This window comes from Triticum urartu, chromosome 5 (genome assembly GCF_003073215.2).
Source record: "Triticum urartu cultivar G1812 chromosome 5, Tu2.1, whole genome shotgun sequence".
Classification (NCBI taxonomy): Eukaryota; Viridiplantae; Streptophyta; class Magnoliopsida; order Poales; family Poaceae; genus Triticum; species Triticum urartu.
In genome coordinates, this window is record NC_053026.1 from 312,709,448 (window position 1) to 312,729,350 (window position 19,903).

Genomic DNA, 19,903 nt, shown 5'->3' on the forward strand with positions numbered 1-19,903 from the left:
CAAACAAGCGTTGCATAGCGCCTATGAAACAAGTTTTCATAAATACAGGATAAAACGAGCAAGTCTCACTCAAACATTACATCTTTTGAACACTCGTCTGCTATAAGACGGTCACCCGGCAGAACACCCTCGTAGTACATCTCGGGGTGGCGGTGCTCCTTGCCCTCCGGTGGCCCTTCCTTGATCAACTTCACGGCGTCAAGCTTGACCCACTGCAATGTCACCTGGGCGAAAGCCCGGCATGCACCTTCAATGCAGACGGATCGCTTGACGACCTCCAGCCGTGGGCAGGCATCCACAAGCCGCCTCACCAGGCTGAAGAAGCTGTTCGGAAGGGCGTCGCCAGGCCACAGCCGGACTATAAAGCCCTTCATGGCCTGTTCGGCTGCCTTATGTAGCTCCACCATCTGCCTCAGCTGGTCGCTCATGGGCACCGGGTGTTCGGCCTCGGTATACTGAGACCAGAACAGCTTCTCCGTGGAGCTTCCATCCTCGGCCTGGTAAAATTGTGTGGCATCGGACACGCTGCGGGGCAAATCCACGAATGCTCTTGGAGAGCTCTGGATTCGGGTAAGTAATCGGTAATTTACTTTTACATGCTTGCTTTGCATATAGAAATCCTTACCCGCCGCTATCTTCTTCATTGCATCAATCTCCTGGAGAGCCTTTTGGGCTTCGGCCTTGGCACTTTTTGCGCTCTCGAGGGCCGCGGCAAGCTCAGACTCTCGCGTCTTTGAGTCAAGCTCCAACGCCTCGTGCTTCGCCACGAGAGCCTGGAGCTCTTGCTGCACCTCGCCCACCCGAGCCTCGTGCTTCCCTCGCTCGGTGCGCTCCTTGGCCGCTTTATCTTCGGCCTCGGACAGCGCCTGCTTTAGGGTCGCCACTTCGGTCGCGGCCCCTGGCAAATTCATGATAATCCTGTCATTTTGCAATCGCATTATTTTTATACATATACATAGACTAGGTACTACTTACCTTTATTCTCCTCGAGCTGCCTCTTGGTAAGGCCAAGCTCGTCCTGAGACCCTTTAAGGTCCTGCTTCAGTATGGCGACCTCCGCAGTCAGTGCGGCGGACGCCAGCAGCGAAGCCTGCATATGCATATTGACATACTTCTATTAGACTCCTGCGATATTGTTTGATCCTCTATTCGGCTTTTCTTTGTGAACACCGAACAGAGCATCAGGGGCTACTGTCTATGCGATAATATTTTTCCTATACTTTAAACACTTATCTCAAAGCCTGTTAGAAGGCTGGCACAGGCTTCAGTCAATCCGCTCTTAGCGGACTGAACCTTCTGGATCACCGCACTCATAATAGTGTGGTGCTCCTCGTCAATGGAAGCACTGCGAAGCGCTTCCAGCAGATTGTCTGGCACCTCTGGATGGACAGAGGTCGCCAGTGCAGGTCTCTTGCCCCTCTTAGAAGGAGGCCGCCTGCCCGATTCCGGAACCACTAGAGGTTCTGGCACGGTGTCCGGCTGAGGGCCGAACTCGGAGCCCTCAGGGGCTTTGTCCCCTCTGCTCTCAGAGTCCGGGAGGCCGCCTTGAGGCACCTCCAGGACTGTCTCCCCTTGACCCGGTGCTTCATGAGACAGCACATCGGCGTCGTCCGCAGGACGAGGGGAGGTGGCGGTCGGAACTGGATCGCTATCCATATCCGACGAGCCCAGGGAGCCGTCCGATGATACATCGATACTGGCTCGTGGCGGCCTGCATAATCATGTTCGGCGTTAGGGAAAGCAGTGCGGAAAAGGAATACTATGACTTACTCTGGTATCCAAATACTTACGATTTCCCCAGGGGCTTGGCCCTGGGTAGCCACTCGTCTTCGCCATCGGCGGCGGTGGTGGAGTAGTCCGTAGGGAGGGTCCGCCCCTTCTTGGACCCTCCGGCCTCCCCAGTTGGGGCGGCCTTCCTTTTATTTTCTCCCCCCGCTGGGGAAGAAACCTCTCTTTCCTCCTCCTTGTCTTCATGGGAGGAGTGTGCCTCGGAGTCATCGGACGCTGAGTCCAACTCCACCGGGCGCCGGGAACTCTTTCAGGTTCCCGTGGCCTTCTTCTTGGCCTTCTTCTTGGCCTTCTTCTCCGGCACCACGTAAGGTGCCGGAACCAGCAGTTCCGCCAAGCGGGCGTCCGCTGGGTCTTCGGGCAAAGGAGCCGGACAGTTGATCTGTTCGGTCGTCCTCTGCCAGTCCTTTCAAAGGCATGGGGGCTTAGATCCCGCATAGAGTCAAACTATGAAAGACAAATATCCTGTAAGAGGTAAAAACAGCTTACCGTTGTCGGTGTTCTGGGAACAGGGGTCCCCAGACTTGCCTGCCTGCGGCCTGCGGCGTGGCTCAAGTGGGGGCCCAGCACAGCCCACCTTCACCAGCACAAGACTCAAGACCCTCGCGAGGGGCCAAGCCTCGCAAGGCGGACGACACGGCACCTCCTCAGGTGAAGCCTCATCAGGCTGGCTCGCGAGGAGGCGGAGACATCAAGGCGGGGTACCTCGCGAGGTGCCCATGACGTGAGCCATGACGACTCAGGGCACCAAGCGGGTGCCAGCGCGCGTAGCGTCCTTCTTTCCTCTTCGGTGCAAAGGGGACAAGCGCATCCGTGGAGTACCGAGGCATCAGGCAAAGGTTGCCACTTCGGTGCAATGAGACCAAGGCCAGAGAGGACTACGAGACGGAGGCCACCATGGAGCCCAGCATGGCGTCACCACCAGAGCCTTTGGCAGGCGAAGACTGCTTTTGTCAGGATAGATGTACTAGCCGTCCCCCTTCAAATTAGCCTGCCATTGTTGGATCCCTTCCCGCTCAATATTTGGGGAGAGGACCAGGGCCTCTATATATAGGACTAGCCACCCACATTGCAAGGGGACGATCAGTGAGAGATTGGTGGGAAGCCAAGAAAGAGTGAGAGAGAGAAAGGTGACTGAGCTCCCCCTAGCAGCTCATCACCCAGCCAAGAACATACCCTCGTGAGGTTGTTCTTCCTTGTATTGTTCATCCTCACCAGCCCCAAGAGGCAATCCACAAACCACACACTGGAGTAGGGTATTACACCACAACGGTGGCCTGAACCAGTATAAATCTTATGTCTCTTGCATGTTTCTTGCAGTAGGTTAGTTCCTTGTGAGACGGAGAGGTTGAGGGCGTAATCTCCGTGCGCACCCCAGTGTTCGAACCTTAAGGGTTTGCCGGAACCCGAAATCCGACATTTGGCGCGCCAGGTAGGGGTGCGCCGGAATTTGTCTTCCACCACTCCGCTCTCCTCCGACCGTCGCGTCCATGGCTGACGCTCGTCGGGCCCGCGCTGAGCGCCCGGCCGCCGTCACCCCTCGCACCGCCCAGACGGCCCCCGTCGGTGGGCGTCCTCGTCGTTCCCCGCCGCCCGCCGTCAACACCGCCACCGGCCCGGCGGGGAATGAGCAGCGAGTGCCACCCCAGCATCCGCCTGCACGATGGAGTAGCGGCACCGCAACATCGACGCCTTCGGTCGTTGCGGCCCTCCTGGGCGGCTCCCAGGCGCAGCCCATGAGTCGCCACATCAAGCCTTTTGCCCGCCGGGTCAGCGCCGTTTTCGCACGATAGGGGGCTCCCCGGGAGAGGGCGGCGCGCGAGGCCGACCTGACCTTCGGCTCGGAGGACCACCCCGCTAACCCGGTCGGCTCGGGCGCGCTCCCCCTGTTGTGTACTCCCACTATCTGCCAGGTGGCCGTCACCAGGACTCTCGTTGACGGCGGCGCGGGCCTCAGCATGCTTTCGGTCGAGACTTTCAGCCTCCTCTGCATACCGCGAGAGCGGCTGCGACCCAGTCGATCTTTCTCGGGTGTCGGGGGCGGATCGTCCGATTCCCTGGGACAGATCCGGCTCCCGGTAACCTTCGGCACCTACGACAACTTTCACACGGAGATGGTCGACTTCGACATCGCCCCCATCGGCCTCCCCTACAACGCCATCCTCGGCTACCCGGCGCTGGCTCAGTTCATGGTCGCCACGCACCCGGCGTACAACCTCATGAAGATGCCTGGGAGCAGCGGCACCATTGTCATGCGCGGGGACACCGGGGACGCCCTGCAAGTACTCAAGCTCGCCTTCAAGACGGCGGCATCAGCACGGCCCGTCGATGAGGAGGCCCCAGAGCCCAAGGGGGCTGCTCCCGCCAAGAAGCAGTTGTTCACCCAGGACAAAGCAGAAACCAAGCAGATACCAGTCGATGAGGATGGGTCCTCCAGTGCCACTTTCACCATAGGCGCCAACCTCGAGCCCGAGCAGGAGGAGGCCTTGGTCAAGTTCCTGTGCGTGAATAAGAAGGTATTTGCTTGGGAGCCTGATCAGCTGGCGGGGATCCCCAGGAGTGTCATCGAGCACCACCTCAACGTGTGCCCAAATGTGCGCCCCGTGAAGCAGAAGGCCAGGCGACAGTCCACAAAGAAGCAGGCTTTCATCGCCCAAGAGACCCACAAGCTAGAGGCTTCCGGGGTCATTCGCGAGGTTCGATACCCGGATTGGTTGGCCAACCCTGTCGTCGTGCCCAAGGGGGGGAAGGAACGCATGTGTGTCGACTTCACCAACCTCAACAAGGCATGCCAGCAAGATCCGTTTCCGCTCCCCCGCATCGACCAAATCATCGATTCCACTGCGGAGTGCGATCTGTTATGCTTCCTGGACGCCTTCTCCGGGTATCACCAGATCAAGATGGCAGTGGAATACGTCGAGAAGACCGCTTTCTTGACCCCGTGCGGGGTATACTGCTACACATGCATGCCGTTCGGACTGCGGAATGCAGGGGCAACCTTTCAGTGGTTGATGCACATCACCTTGGGCCCGCAGCTCGGAAGGAATGTCGAAGCTTACGTTGATGACATTGTAGTAAAGTCTCGGGAGGCCAAGACCCTTATACAAGACCTGGAGGAGACCTTCGCGAGCCTCGACGCAGTGAACCTGCGGCTCAACCCTGAGAAATGCGTGTTCGGCGTCCCTTCGGGCAAGCTTTTGGGATTCCTCGTGTCCCATCGTGGCATCGAGGCTAACCCCGAGAAGGTCAAGGCGGTCGAGGACATGAGTCCGCCAAAGACCCTCAGAGAAATGCAGAAGCTCACTGGGCGCGTGACCGCGCTAGGGCGCTTCATCTCCAAATTGGGGGAGCGAGCACTGCCTTTCTTTCAGCTGATGAAGAAAAAGGGGCCCTTTGAATGGACTGAAGAGGCAGATAAGGCGTTTCAAGACCTCAAGAGGTACCTGACCAGTCCCCCAGTCATGGTGGCTCCACGCCCACAGGAGCCCCTGCTGCTGTACCTCGCCGCCACACCCTACTCCGCCAGCGCCGCCCTGGTGGCAGTCAGGGAGGAGCGCCAAGTCAAGACCGCAGCGGCAGCCAGAGGCAGGACAAAACGGGAACAAGGAAAGCCTATAGGAGCCACAACCGCAGCTGGAGAGGGTCAGCTGCTGAGGAATGCACCAGAGGCAGAGGAGACCGCACAGCCGGATGGACCACCTCCCGAGGCTACGTCGCCCCGTGAGGCGCCCTTACCTCCCAAGGGCGCAGTAACCCCAGACGCTCTCGGCCTCGTTGAGCACCCAGTTTACTTTGTCAGCACGGTGCTACGGGACGCGAGGGCACGGTACCCAATGCCTCAGAAGCTCCTCCTCGCGCTATTGGTAGCCTCGCGCAAGCTGCGTCATTACTTCCAGGCTCATCCCATCAAAGTCATCTCATCATACCCCCTGGAGAGAGTGCTCAGGAGCCCTAACTCAGCCGGAAGGGTCGCTGAGTGGAACATAGAGCTATAGGCGTTTCAACTCGAGTTCAGCACAACCAGGGTCATCAAAGGAGCAGCATTGGCAGATTTTGTGGCAGAATGGACGGAGGCACCAGGCCTCAAGGCCGAGGAGGATCGGTCCCTCTCCCCGGGGAGCGAGGCGCCGGAAGGCTGGGTCATGCACTTCGACGGGGCATTCTCCAGGCATGGTGCTGGGGCTGGGGCGGTACTTATATCGCCTACTCAGGACAAGCTCTACTACACCGTACAGCTCTGTTTCCAGCAAGGTGAAAAGGTCTCTAACAACATAGCGGAGTATGAAGGTTTAATAGCGGGCTTGAAGGCCGCAGCAGCCCTGGGGGTGAAACGCCTCACCATTAAGGGCGATTCGCGGCTCCTTGTTAATTTCTCCAACAAGGTGTACGAGCCGAAAGATGAGCACATGGAAGCCTACCTTGCGGAGGTCCGCAGGATGGAGAAGCAGTTCTGGGGGTTGGAGTTGCAGCATGTGCCCCGTGGCACCAATCAGGAGGCCGACGACATCGCCAAACGGGCGTCCAGGCGGTTACCTCAGGAGCCTGGCGTCTTCGAGGAGCGGCTCCTCAAGCCCTCAGCCTTGCCGTCATTGTCAAACACGGCTCAGCCTCAGGAGGAGCTCCCCCGTCCACCTGCCTCAGGAGCCCCGGCCTGCGGCCCGGCCTCGGGAGCTCGACTAATCCTGACGATGGAACCTCAGGAAGGGTGCTGTATCACGGAGCTCCGGAGTTACTTAACACAAGGGACCTTGCCGGAGAAGGAGGAGGAGGCGGAGCGTGTGGTGCGGCAGGCCTCCGCGTACTGCATCAAGGATGGGGAGCTCTACCGGAAGCGACCAAACGATGTATCCCTGCGCTGCATCTCCAGGGAGCAAGGAAAGGAGCTGCTGGAAGATATACATGGCGTAGACTGTGGACATCATTCGTCGTCACGGACCCTCGTCGGCAAGGCGTTCCGCAGCGGGTTTTATTAGCCTACCGCACTCAATGACACCGTTGAACTGGTGAAAGCTTGTGAGGCCTGCCAGTTCCATGCCAAGCAGATCCATCAGCCGGCGGGAGGCCTGCAGACTATACCCCTCTCATGGCCATTCGCAGTCTGGGGACTGGACATCCTGGGGCCGTTCCCTCGGGCGCCAGGGGGCTACCGCTACCTCTACGATGCCGTGGATAAGTTCACCAAGTGGGCTGAAGTAGAGGCCGTCCGCACCATCCCTGCAGGTTCCGCGGTCAAGTTCATCAGGGGCATCATGAGCTGGTTCGGGGTGCCGAACCGCATCATCACAGACAACGGTTCGCAGTTCACCAGTAACCTCTTCAAAACGTATTGCGCTAACCTTGGAACGCAGATATGCTACGCTTCGGTGGCGCACCCCCGGAGCAATGGCCAGGCTGAGCGAGCCAATGCAGAGGTCCTGAGGGGCCTCAAGACCAGGACGTTCAAGAAGAAGCTGGAGGCCTGTGGCAGAGGTTGGTACGATGAGCTTCAGTCCGTGCTGTGGTCCATCCGCACCACCGCAACCAAGCCAACTGGGGAGACCCCGTTCTTCCTGGTCTACGGAGTGGAAGCAGTCCTCCCTCACGAGGTCAGACGTCGCTCCGCGCGGGTCCTGGCGTTCGACGAGGCGCAGCAGGACGCCATGCGGGGGATGGACCTCGTGTTGGGGGAGGAACGTCGTCGGGAGGCCGCGCTGCGAGCAGCGAGGTATCAGCAAGCGCTGCGGAGATATCACTGCCGCAACATCCGCCCTAGGACTCTTGAGGTAGGAGACCTCGTGCTCAGGCGGGTCCTCTCCAGGGAGGGATTGCACAAACTCTCCCCCATGTGGGAGGGCCCGTTCAAGGTTGTTCATGTCTCCAGGCCCGGCTCCGCGCGCTTGGAGACTCAGGAGGGAGTGCCGATCCAGAATGCATGGAACATCCAACACCTCCGGAGGTTCTACCCATGAAAAGGCCCAGAGCCTGTGAAGCAAGGCGAGTGCCTGTGAAGATCATCCCCTTTTGGAAAGGCCCAGAGCCTGTGAAGCAAGGCGAGTGCATGTGAAGATCATCTCCTTTTGGAAAGGCCCAGAGCCTGTGAAGCAAGGCGAGTGCTGTTGGAAATATGCCCTAGAGGCAATAATAAAAGTATTATTATTATATTTCTTTGTTCATGATAATTGTCTTTATTCATGCTATAACTGTATTATCTGGAAATCGTAATACACGTGTGAATACATAGACCATATTGTGTCCCTAGTAAGCCTCTAGTTGACTAGCTCGTTGATCAACAGATAGTCATGGTTTCCTGGCTATGGACATTGGATGTCATTGATAACGGGATCACATCATTAGGAGAATGATGTGATGGACAAGACCCAATCCTAAGCATAAGCACAAGATCATGTAGTTCGTTTGCTAGAGCTTTTCCAATGTCAAGTATCTTTTCCTTTGACCATGAGATCGTGTAACTCCCGGATACCGTAGGAGTGCTTTGGGTGTATCAAACGTCACAACGTAACTGGGTGACTATAAAGGTGCACTACAGGTATCTCCAAAAGTGTCTTTTGGGTTGACACGGATCGAGACTGGGATTTGTCACTCCGTATGACGGAGAGGTATCACTGGGCCCACTCGGTAATGCATCATCATAATGAGCTCAAAGTGACCAAGTGTCTGGTCACGGGATCATGCATTACGGTACGAGTAAAGTGACTTGCCGGTGACGAGACTGAACAAGGTATTGGGATACCGACGATCGAGTCTCGGGCAAGTAACATACCGATTGACAAAGGGAATTATATACGGGGTTGTTTAATCCTCGACATCGTGGTTCATCCGATGAGATCATCGTGGAGCATGTGGGAGCCAACATGGGTATCCAGATCCCGCTGTTGGTTATTGACCGGAGAGTCATCCCAGTCATGTCTGCATGTCTCCCGAACCCATAGGGTCTACACACTTAAGGTTCGGTGACGCTAGGGTTGTGAAGATATGTATATGCAGTAACCCGAATGTTGTTCGGAGTCCCGGATGAGATCCCGGACGTCACGAGGAGTTCCGGAATGGTCCGTAGGTAAAGAATTATATATAGGAAGTGCAGTTTCGGCCATCGGGACAAGTTTCGGGGTCATCGGTATTGTACCGGGACCACCGGAGGGGTCCCGGGGGCCACCAGGGTGGGCCCACCTGCCCCGGGGGGCCACATGGGCTATGGGGGGTGCGCCTTGGCCTATATGGGCCAAGGGCACCAGCCCCTATAGGCCCATGCGCCTAGGGTTTCCATAGGGGAGGAGTCCCACTAGTGGAAGGCACCCCTAGGTGCCTTGGGGGGAGGGAAACCTCCCCTTGGCCGCCGCCCCTAGGAGATTGGATCTCCTAGGCTGGTGCACCCCCCCCTTGGCCCTCCTATATATAGTTGAGGAGAGGGAGGACTTCATACCTCAGCCTTTGGTGCTTCCCTCTCCCCTGTTACATCTCTCCCTCGTAGTACACGGCGAAGCCCTGCTACTGTGACGCCCTGCATCCACCACCACGCCGTCGTGCTGCTGGATCTTCATCAACCTCTCCTCCCCCCTTGCTGGATCAAGAAAGGAGGAGACGTCATCCGCTCCGTACGTGTGTTGAACGCGGAGGTGCCGTCCGTTCAGCGCTTGGTCATCGGTGATTTGGATCACGTCGTGTTCGACTACATCAACCCCGTTCTTTGAATGCTTCCGCTCGCGATCTACAAAGGTATGTAGATGCATCCAATCACTCGCTGCTAGATGAACTCATAGATGGATCTTGGTGAAACCGTAGGAAAATTTTTGTTTTCTGCAACGTTCCCCAACAGTGGTATCAGAGCTAGGTCTATGCGTAGTTCTTCTTGCGTGAGTAGAACACAATTTTTTGTGGGCGTAGATGTTGTCAACTTACTTGCCGCTACTAGTCTTATCTTGCTTCAACGGTATTGTGGGATGAAGCGGCCCGGACCAACCTTACACGTATGATTACGTGAGACCGGTTCCATCGACTAACATGCACTAGATGCATAAGGTGGCTGGCGGGTGTCTGTCTCTCCTACTTTAGTTGGAGCGGATTCGATGAAAAGGGTCCTTATGAAGGGTAAATAGAAGTTGACAAATCACGTTGTGGCTTTTACGTAGGTCAGAAAACGTTCTTGCTAGAACCCTAATTCAGCCACGTAAAACTTGCAACAACAATTAGAGGACGTCTAACTTGTTTTTGCAGCAAGTGCTTTGTGATATGATATGGCCAAAGTTGTGATGAATGATGAATGATCTATATATATGATGTATGAGTTGTTCATGCTATTGTTATAGGAATCACGACTTGCATGTCGATGAGTATGACAACCGGCAGGAGCCGTAGGAGTTATCTTTATTTTTTGTATGACCTGCATGTCATTGAGAAACGCCATGTAAATTACTTTACTTTATTGCTAAACGCGTTAGCCATAGTAGTGGAAGTAATAGTTGGCGAGCAAATTCATGAAGACACGATGATGGAGATCATGATGATGGAGATCATGGTGTCAAGCCGGTGACAAGATGATCATGGAGCCCCAAGATAGAGATCAAAGGAGCTATGTGACATTGGCCATATCATGTCACGTTTATTATTTGATTGCAAGCGATGTTTATCATGTTTTGCATCTTGTTTACTTAGAACGACGGTAGTAAATAAGATGATCCCTCATAACAATTTCAAGAAGTGTTCTCCCCTAACTGTGCACCGTTGCTAAAGTTCGTCGTTTCGAAGCACGCCGTGATGATCGGGTGTGATAGAACCTTACGTTCACATACAACGGGTGTAAGATAGTTTTACACATGCAAAACACTTAGGGTTAACTTGATGAGCCTAGCATGTACAGACATGGCCTCGGAACATAGAAGACCGAAAGGTCGAGCATGAGTCGTATAGAAGATACGATCAACATGAAGATGTTCACCGATGTTGACTAGTCCGTCTCACGTGATGATCGGACACAGTCTAGTTAACTCGGATCATGTAATACTTAGATGACTAGAGGGATGTCTAATCTAAGTGGGAGTTCATAAATAATTTGATTAGATGAACTTAATTATCATGAACTTAGTCTAAAATCTTTGCAATATGTCTTGTAGATCAAATGGCCAACGTTGTATTCAATTTCAACGCTTTCCTAGAGAAAACCAAGCTGAAAGACGATGGCAGCAACTATACGGACTGGGTCCAGAACCTGAGGATCATCCTCATAGCTGCCAAGAAAGATTATGTCCTACAAGCACCGTTAGGTGATCCACCCGTCCCACAGAACCAAGACGCTATGAACGCTTGGCAGACACGTACTGATGACTACTCCCTCGTTCAGTGCGGCATGCTTTACAGCTTAGAGCCGGGGCTCCAAAAGCGTTTTGAGAGACATGGAGCATATGAGATGTTCGAAGAGCTGAAAATGGTTTTTCAAGCTCATGCCCGAATCGAGAGATATGAAGTCTCCGATAAGTTCTTCAGCTGTAAGATGGAGGAAAATAGTTCTGTCAGTGAGCACATACTCACTATGTCTGGGTTACATAACCGCTTGACTCAGCTGGGAGTTAATCTCCCAGATGACGCGGTCATTGACAGAATCCTCCAGTCGCTTCCACCAAGCTACAAGAGCTTTGTGATGAACTTCAATATGCAGGGGATGGTAAAGACCATTCCTGAAGTATTTGCTATGCTGAAATCAGCAGAGGTAGAAGTCAAGAAGGAACATCAAGTGTTGATGGTGAATAAAACCACTAAGTTCAAGAAGGGCAAGGGTAAAAAGAACTTCAAGAAGGACGGCGAGGAAGTTGCCGCGCCCGGCAAGCAAGCTGCCGGGAAGAAGTCAAAGAATGGACCCAAGCCTGAGACAGAGTGCTTTTATTGCAAAGGGAAGGGTCACTGGAAGCGGAACTGCCCCAAATACTTAGCGGACAAGAAGGCCGGCAACACCAAAGGTATATTTGATATACATGTAATTGATGTGTACCTTACCAGTACTCGTAGTAACTCCTGGGTATTTGATACCGGTGCTGTTGCTCACATTTGTAACTCACAGCAGGAGCTGCGGAATAAACGGAGACTGGCGAAGGACGAGGTGACGATGCGCGTCGGGAATGGTTCCAAGGTCGATGTGATCGCCGTCGGCACTCTACCTCTACATTTACCTACGGGATTAGTTATAAACCTCAATAATTGTTATTTAGTGCCAAGTTTGAGCATGAACATTGTATCAGGATCTCGTTTAATACGAGATGGCTACTCATTTAAATCCGAGAATAATGGTTGTTCTATTTATATGAGAGATATGTTTTATGGTCATGCTCCGATGGTTAATGGTTTGTTTTTGATGAATCTCGAGCGTATAGCTACACATATTCATAGTGTGAGTACCAAAAGATGTATGGTTGATAATGATAGTCCCACATACTTGTGGCACTGCCGCCTTGGTCACATAGGTGTCAAACGCATGAAGAAGCTCCATGCAGATGGACTTTTGGAGTCTCTTGATTATGAATCATTTGACACGTGCGAACCATGCCTCATGGGTAAAATGACCAAGACTCCGTTCTCAGGAACAATGGAGCGAGCGACCAACTTATTGGAAATCATACATACTGATGTGTGCGGTCCAATGAGTGTTGAGGCTCGCGGTGGCTATCGTTATGTTCTCACCCTCACTGATGACTTGAGTAGATATGGGTATGTCTACTTAATGAAACACAAGTCTGAAACCTTTGAAAAGTTCAAGGAATTTCAGAGTGAGGTTGAGAATCAACGTGACAAAAAAATCAAGTTTCTACGATCAGATCGTGGAGGGGAATATTTGAGTCACAAATTTGGCACACACTTAAGAAAATGTGGAATAGTTTCACAACTCACGCCGCCTGGAACACCTCAGTGTAATGGTGTGTCCGAACGTCGTAATCGCACTCTATTAGATATGGTGCGATCTATGATGTCTCTTACCGATTTACCGTTATCTTTTTGGGGCTATGCTTTAGAGACTGACACATTCACTTTAAATAGGGCTCCGTCGAAATCCGTTGAGATGACACCGTATGAATTATGGTTTGGGAAGAAACCTAAGCTGTCGTTTCTAAAAGTTTGGGGATGCGATGCTTATGTCAAGAAACTTCAACCTGAGAAGCTCGAACCCAAGTCGGAAAAATGCGTCTTCATAGGATACCCTAAAGAAACTATTGGGTATACCTTCTACCTAAGATCCGAAGGCAAGATCTTTGTTGCCAAGAAAGGACTCTTTCTGGAGAAAGAGTTTCTCTCGAAAGAAGTAAGTGGGAGGAAAGTAGAACTCGATGAAGTGTTACCTCTTGAACCGGAAAATGGCACAACTCAAGAAAATGTTCCTGAGGTGCCTGCACCGACTAGAGAGGAAGTTATTGATGATGATCAAGATACTTCTGATCAAGCTCCTACTAAAATTCGAAGGTCCACAAGGACACGTTCCGCACCAGAGTGGTACGGCAACCCTGTCTTGGAAATCATGTTGTTAGACAACGGTGAACCTTCGAACTATGAAGAAGCGATGGCGGGCCCGGATTCCGACAAATGGCTAGAAGCCAGGAAATCTGAGATAGGATCCATGTATGAAAATGAAGTATGGACTTTGACTGACTTGCCCGTTGAATGGCGAGCCATAGAAAATAAATGGATCTTTAAGAAGAAGAGAGACGCGGATGGTAATGTGACCATCTATAAAGCTAGGCTTGTCGCTAAGGGTTATCGACAAGTTCAAGGGGTTGACTACGATGAGACTTTCTCACCGGTAGGAAAGCTAAAGTCCGTCTGAATCATGTTAGCAATTGCCGCATTCTACGATTATGAGATATGGCAAATGGACGTCAAAACGGCATTCCTTAATGGTTTCCTTAAGGAAGAATTGTATATGACGCAGCGGGAAGGTTTTGTCGATCCTAAGAATGCTAAAAAGGTGTGCAAGCTCCAACGCTCGATTTATGGGCTGGTGCAAGCATCTCGGAGTTGGAACATTCGCTTTGATGAAATGATCAAAGCGTTTGGGTTTACGCAGACTTATGGAGAAGCCTGCGTTTACAAGAAAGTGAGTGGGAGCTCTGTAGCATTTCTCATATTATATGTAGATGACATACTTTTGATGGGAAATGATATAGAACTCTTGGACAGCATCAAGGCCTACTTGAATAAGAGTTTTTCAATGAAGGACCTTGGAGAAGCTGCTTATATATTAGGTATCAAGATCTATAGGGATAGATCGAGACGCCTCATAGGTCTTTCACAAAGCACATACCTTGATAAGATTTTGAAGAAGTTCAAAATGGATCAGTCCAAGAAAGGGTTCTTGCCTGTTTTGCAAGGTGTGAGATTGAGCTCGGCTCAATGCCCGACCACGGCAGAAGAGATAGAAGAGATGAGTGTCATCCCCTATGCCTCAGCCATAGGTTCTATTATGTATGCCATGCTGTGTACCAGACCTGATGTAAACCTTGCCGTAAGTTTGGTAGGAAGCTACCAAAGTAATCCTGGCAAGGAACACTGGACAGCGGTCAAGAATATCCTGAAGTACCTGAAAAGGACTAAGGAAATGTTTCTCGTTTATGGAGGTGACGAAGAGCTCGTCGTAAAGGGATACGTCGACGCTAGCTTCGACACAGATCTGGATGACTCTAAGTCACAAACCGGATACGTGTATATGTTGAATGGTGGGGCAGTGAGCTGGTGCAGCTGCAAGTAGAGCGCCGTGGCGGGATCTACATGTGAAGCGGAGTACATGGCAGCCTCGGAGGCAGCACATGAAGCAATATGGGTGAAGGAGTTCATCACCGACCTAGGAGTCATACCCAATGCGTCAGGGCCAATCAAACTCTTCTGTGATAACACTGGAGCTATTGCACTTGCCAAGGAGCCCAGGTTTCAGAAGAAGACAAGGCACATCAAGCGTCGCTTCAACTCCATTCATGAAAATGTTCAAGATGGAGACATAGAGATTTGTAAAGTACATACGGACCTGAATGTAGCAGATCCGTTGACTAAACCTCTCCCTAGGGCAAAACATGATCAACACCAGAATTCCATGGGTGTTCGATTCATAACAATGTAACTAGATTATTGACTCTAGTGCAAGTGGGAGACTGTTGGAAATATGCCCTAGAAGCAATAATAAAAGTATTATTATTATATTTCTTTGTTCATGATAATTGTCTTTATTCATGCTATAACTGTATTATCCAGAAATCGTAATACACGTGTGAATACATAGACCATATTGTGTCCCTAGTAAGCCTCTAGTTGACTAGCTCGTTGATCAACAGATAGTCATGGTTTCCTGGCTATGGACATTGGATGTCATTGATAACGGGATCACATCATTAGGAGAATGATGTGATGGACAAGACCCAATCCTAAGCATAAGCACAAGATCGTGTAGTTCGTTTGCTAGAGCTTTTCCAATGTCAAGTATCTTTTCCTTTGACCATGAGATCGTGTAACTCCCGGATACCGTAGGAGTGCTTTGGGTGTATCAAATGTCACAACGTAACTGGGTGACTATAAAGGTGCACTACAGGTATCTCCGAAAGTGTCTGTTGGGTTGACACGGATCGAGACTGGGATTTGTCACTCCGTATGACGGAGAGGTATCACTGGGCCCACTCGGTAATGCATCATCATAATGAGCTCAAAGTGACCAAGTGTCTGGTCACGGGATCATGCATTACGGTACGAGTAAAGTGACTTGCCGGTAACGAGACTGAACAAGGTATTGGGATACCGACGATCGAGTCTCGGGCAAGTAACATACCGATTGACAAAGGGAATTATATACGGGGTTGTTTAATCCTCGACATCGTGGTTCATCTGATGAGATCATCGTGGAGCATGTGGGAGCCAACATGGGTATCCAGATCCCGCTGTTGGTTATTGACCGGAGAGTCGTCCCGGTCATGTCTGCATGTCTCCCGAACCCGTAGGGTCTACACACTTAAGGTTCGGTGACGCTAGGGTTGTGAAGATATGTATATGCAGTAACCCAAATGTTGTTCGGACTCCCGGACGAGATCCCGGACATCATGAGGAGTTCCGGAATGGTCCGGAGGTAAAGAATTATATATAGGAAGTGCAGTTTCGGCCATCGGGACAAGTTTCGGGGTCATCGGTATTGTACCGGGACCACCGGAGGGGTCCCGGGGGCCACCAGGGTGGGCCCACCTGCCTCGGGGGGCACATGGGCTATAGGGGGTGCGCCTTGGCCTATATGGGCCAAGGGCACCAGCCCCTATAGGCCCATGCGCCTAGGGTTTCCATAGGGGAGGAGTCCCACTAGTGGAAGGCACCCCTAGGTGCCTTGGGGGGGAGGGAAACCTCCCCTTGGCCGCCGCCCCTAGGAGATTGGATCTCCTAGTCTGGCGCACCCCCCCCTTGGCCCTCCTATATATAGTTGAGGAGAGGGAGGACTTCATACCTCAGCCTTTGGTGCTTCCCTCTCCCCTGTTACATCTCTCCCTCGTAGTACATGGCGAAGCCCTGCTACTGTGACGCCCTGCATCCACCACCACGCCATCGTGCTGCTGGATCTTCATCAACCTCTCCTCCCCCCTTGCTGGATCAAGAAAGGAGGAGACGTCATCCGCTCTGTACGTGTGTTGAACGCGGAGGTGCCGTCCATTCAGCGCTTGCTCATCGGTGATTTGGATCACGTCGTGTTCGACTACATCAACCCCGTTCTTTGAACGCTTCCGCTCGCGATCTACAAAGGTATGTAGATGCATCCAATCACTCGCTGCTAGATGAACTCATAGATGGATCTTGGTGAAACCGTAGGAAAATTTTTGTTTTCTGCAACGTTCCCCAACAAGTGCCTGTGAAGATCATCTCCTTTTGGAAAGGCCCAGAGCCTGTGAAGCAAGGCGAGTGCCTGTGAAGATCATCTCCTTTTGGAAAGGCCCAGAGCCTGTGAAGCAAGGAGAGCGCCTGTGAAGCTATCGCATTACAGAAAAGGCCCGGAGCCTGTGAAGCAAGGCGAGCGCCTGTGAAGCTATCGCGTTACGGAAAAGGCCCGGAGCCTGTGAAGCAGGGCGAGTGCCCGTGAAGCTGACTGCCCCTAAGAAGAAAGGCTCGGAGCCTGTGAAGAAGGCCAATGCCTGTGAAGCTCGCCGCCCCGTGACACTCTCACGTAATAATGAGTGGGGCTGTACACGCCCCGAAGTCTCAGGAGCGCCGGCCTCAGGCCCTGGGGCTCCCTCCCACGCCTAGTGGCAGCACTTAGCTCTGCGCTGGTGAGAAGACGTCGAAGATTAGATTAGGTGCCGGTCACGGATTTTTCATTTGCTTTCCGCAGTTGGCGTGTTTATTTGCATTTGAAGCCTTATTGAAGTTGTCGCTGTGCTGATTTGTGGTTCGCCGATTTCCGCTTCTTGCTTTGGTTTCTCTCGTACTCGACCTCGCGAGGGACGGTGCCCAAACGTCCTCGTGAGCATTTCTGCTCCAGCCTCAGGAGGGTCCCCGGGCCCGGGCGCATTACGGGAGCACCCCTCCTGGTCCGTGCCCCTCGGGCACCGCGACGCGCACACAAGGCCTGGGTCGGTCGCCCCCCCCCCCGGCAGGGGCCCAGAACTATCTACGCGCAGGCGTATAGTTAAAAGGCGCAAAAATGGGATCAAGGTAATAGCTAAAACGACAATACTTCCCAACACGCCCCAAGGGGGCTCCATGCAGCTGTTCTATCTTACACAGGAAACAAAAGGGAAAAGGAAAAACGAGCCCGGCGTAGCCCTCCTCACATCAGCCCGCGGAGGCGACACGAGCTGCCGTGGGGCCTCAGGCGGACTCCCTCTCGCGCTTCACCGGGGCGCGACGGCGGGCGGACGAACCGCCACCTCCCAAGTGAGCTCGACGGCGAGGGGGAGGACTGCTGCCGCTGCTGGAGGAGTCGCTTGAGAAGGAGCTGACGAAGCTTGGGGAGTCACGGGCGCCGCCATCCGCGCGGGTGCTGTCTCCTTCATCGCCACCGAAGCGGGGCCCGCGGACGCGGTCGTCGTCCTCTGGGCAGCACCCCGCGTGGCGACCATCTTCCCCAAACACCCGCACATAGAGGGTGGCATCGCCGTCAAACCTGAAGTGCAGGGTGCACCTACGCTCCAGGCCGCGAGCGCGGGCGAACGCCTGCCAGCCACGAGTGAAGGCCAAGCCCCCGCTGGTGGAGACCTCCAGCGCGACCCATGAGGATCTGTTGCAGCATCCCTCCGCCTGGAGCCAGAGGCCACCAGGAGCGCCGGCCGGGAGTTCACCAAGGAGGAAGCGAGGGAGCGGAAGCCGGGCACTGGTCGGCTCCGCCGACCAAACGACGAACTCCGGCAGCGCCTACACAGTGCGAAAGCGCGTCCTGGGAGAGCGCGCCACCCAGGCGCGACCTTCGGCCACGGCGGCACACCCGCCGCCACGCTGGGAGCCGCCCCCATGGCCACCAAATGCTGCCGGGGCGGCCACTGGATGCTTCCGAGGGCGCCCGCGACCGCGCTTGGGCGGGGGAGAGGCAGGACCAACCTGGAGGCCCTTCCCCTTCTCTGCAGCCGAGTACTTCCTCGATGGAGCCATCACGCCAAGACGGAGCGAGGGCAGAGGCGAAGGAGAGAGCAGGAAGAGATGAACTAGAAGGGCAAGCGCGGTGCCGTACTTATAGCCGGCGAAGGCCAACCGCCGGCCTCCACAATCGCAGGTAATCGTAACATGTTCTGCATGCAGGGTCTTGTCCCACTCGCGCGACCGCCGAGGCGTCATGGGGAAGTGGAGATGCCACGTCCACTCAATCGCCACGCGGCGCCCAAGGCCGCAGGCTGTTAGGGCCCTCGGTGCTTCGCCCTTGCCCTTTCGCCTCTCGGCACGGCCAAGCCCATGCGCGCCTTGGGCCCGGGGCTACTGTCGGCGTTCTAGGAACGGGGGTCCCCAAACTTGCCGGCCTGCGGCGTGGCTCAAGTGGGGGCCCAGCACGGCCCACCTTCACCAGCACAAGACTCAAGACCCTCGCAAGGGGCCAAGCCTCGCGAGGCGGACGACACGGCACCTCCTCAGGCGAAGCCTCATCAGGCTGGCTCGCGAGGAGGCGGAGACATCAAGGCGGGGTACCTCGTGAGGTGCCCATGACGTGAGCCATGACGACTCAGGGCACCAGGCGGGTGCCAGCGCGCGCAGCGTCCTTCTTTCCTCTTCGGTGCAAAGGGGACAAGCGCATCCGCGGAGTACCGAGGCATCAGGCAAAGGTTTCCACTTCGGTGCAACGAGACCAAGGCCACAGAGGACTACGAGATGGAGGCCACCATGGAGCCCAGCATGGCGTCACCACTAGAGCCTTTGGCAGGCGAAGACTGCTTTTGTCAGGATAGATGTACTAGTTGTCCCCCTTCAAATTAGCCCGCCATTGTTGGATCCCTTCCCGCTCAATATTTGGGGAGAGGACCAGGGCCTCTATATATAGGACTAGCCACCCACATTGCAAGGGGACGATCAGTGAGAGATTGGTGGGAAGCCAAGAAAGAGTGAGAGAGAGAAAGGTGACTGAGCTCCCCCTAGCAGCTCATCACCCAGCCAAGAACAGACCCTCGCGAGGCTGTTCTTCCTTGTATTGTTCATCCTCACCAGCCCCAAGAGGCAATCCACAAACCACACACTGGAGTAGGGTATTACACCACAACGGTGGCCCGAACCAGTATAAATCTTGTGTCTCTTGCATGTTTCTTGCAGTAGGTTAGTTCCTTGTGAGACGGAGAGGTTGAGGGCGTAATCTCCGCGCGCACCCCAGTGTTCGAGCCTTAAGGGTCTGCCGGAACCAGAAATCCGACAACCGTGTTGGCTTGACGCTGCGCGCTGAATCCGCGATCCTCGGTAGCGGATGCGGGAGCCTCGGCGCCCTTGAACATCACCTTCTAGGCATCTTCGTACGTTGTGTCGAAAAGCCTGCTCAGAGTTCGGTGCTGGGCCGGATTGAACTCCCACAAGCTGAAAGCCCGTTGTTGGCACGGGAGGATCCGGCGGACGAGCATGACCTGGACTACGTTGACGAGTTTGAGCTTCTTGCTCACCAGGTTTTGGACGCATGTTTGGAGTCCGGTCAGCTCTCCTTTTTTACCCCACCGCA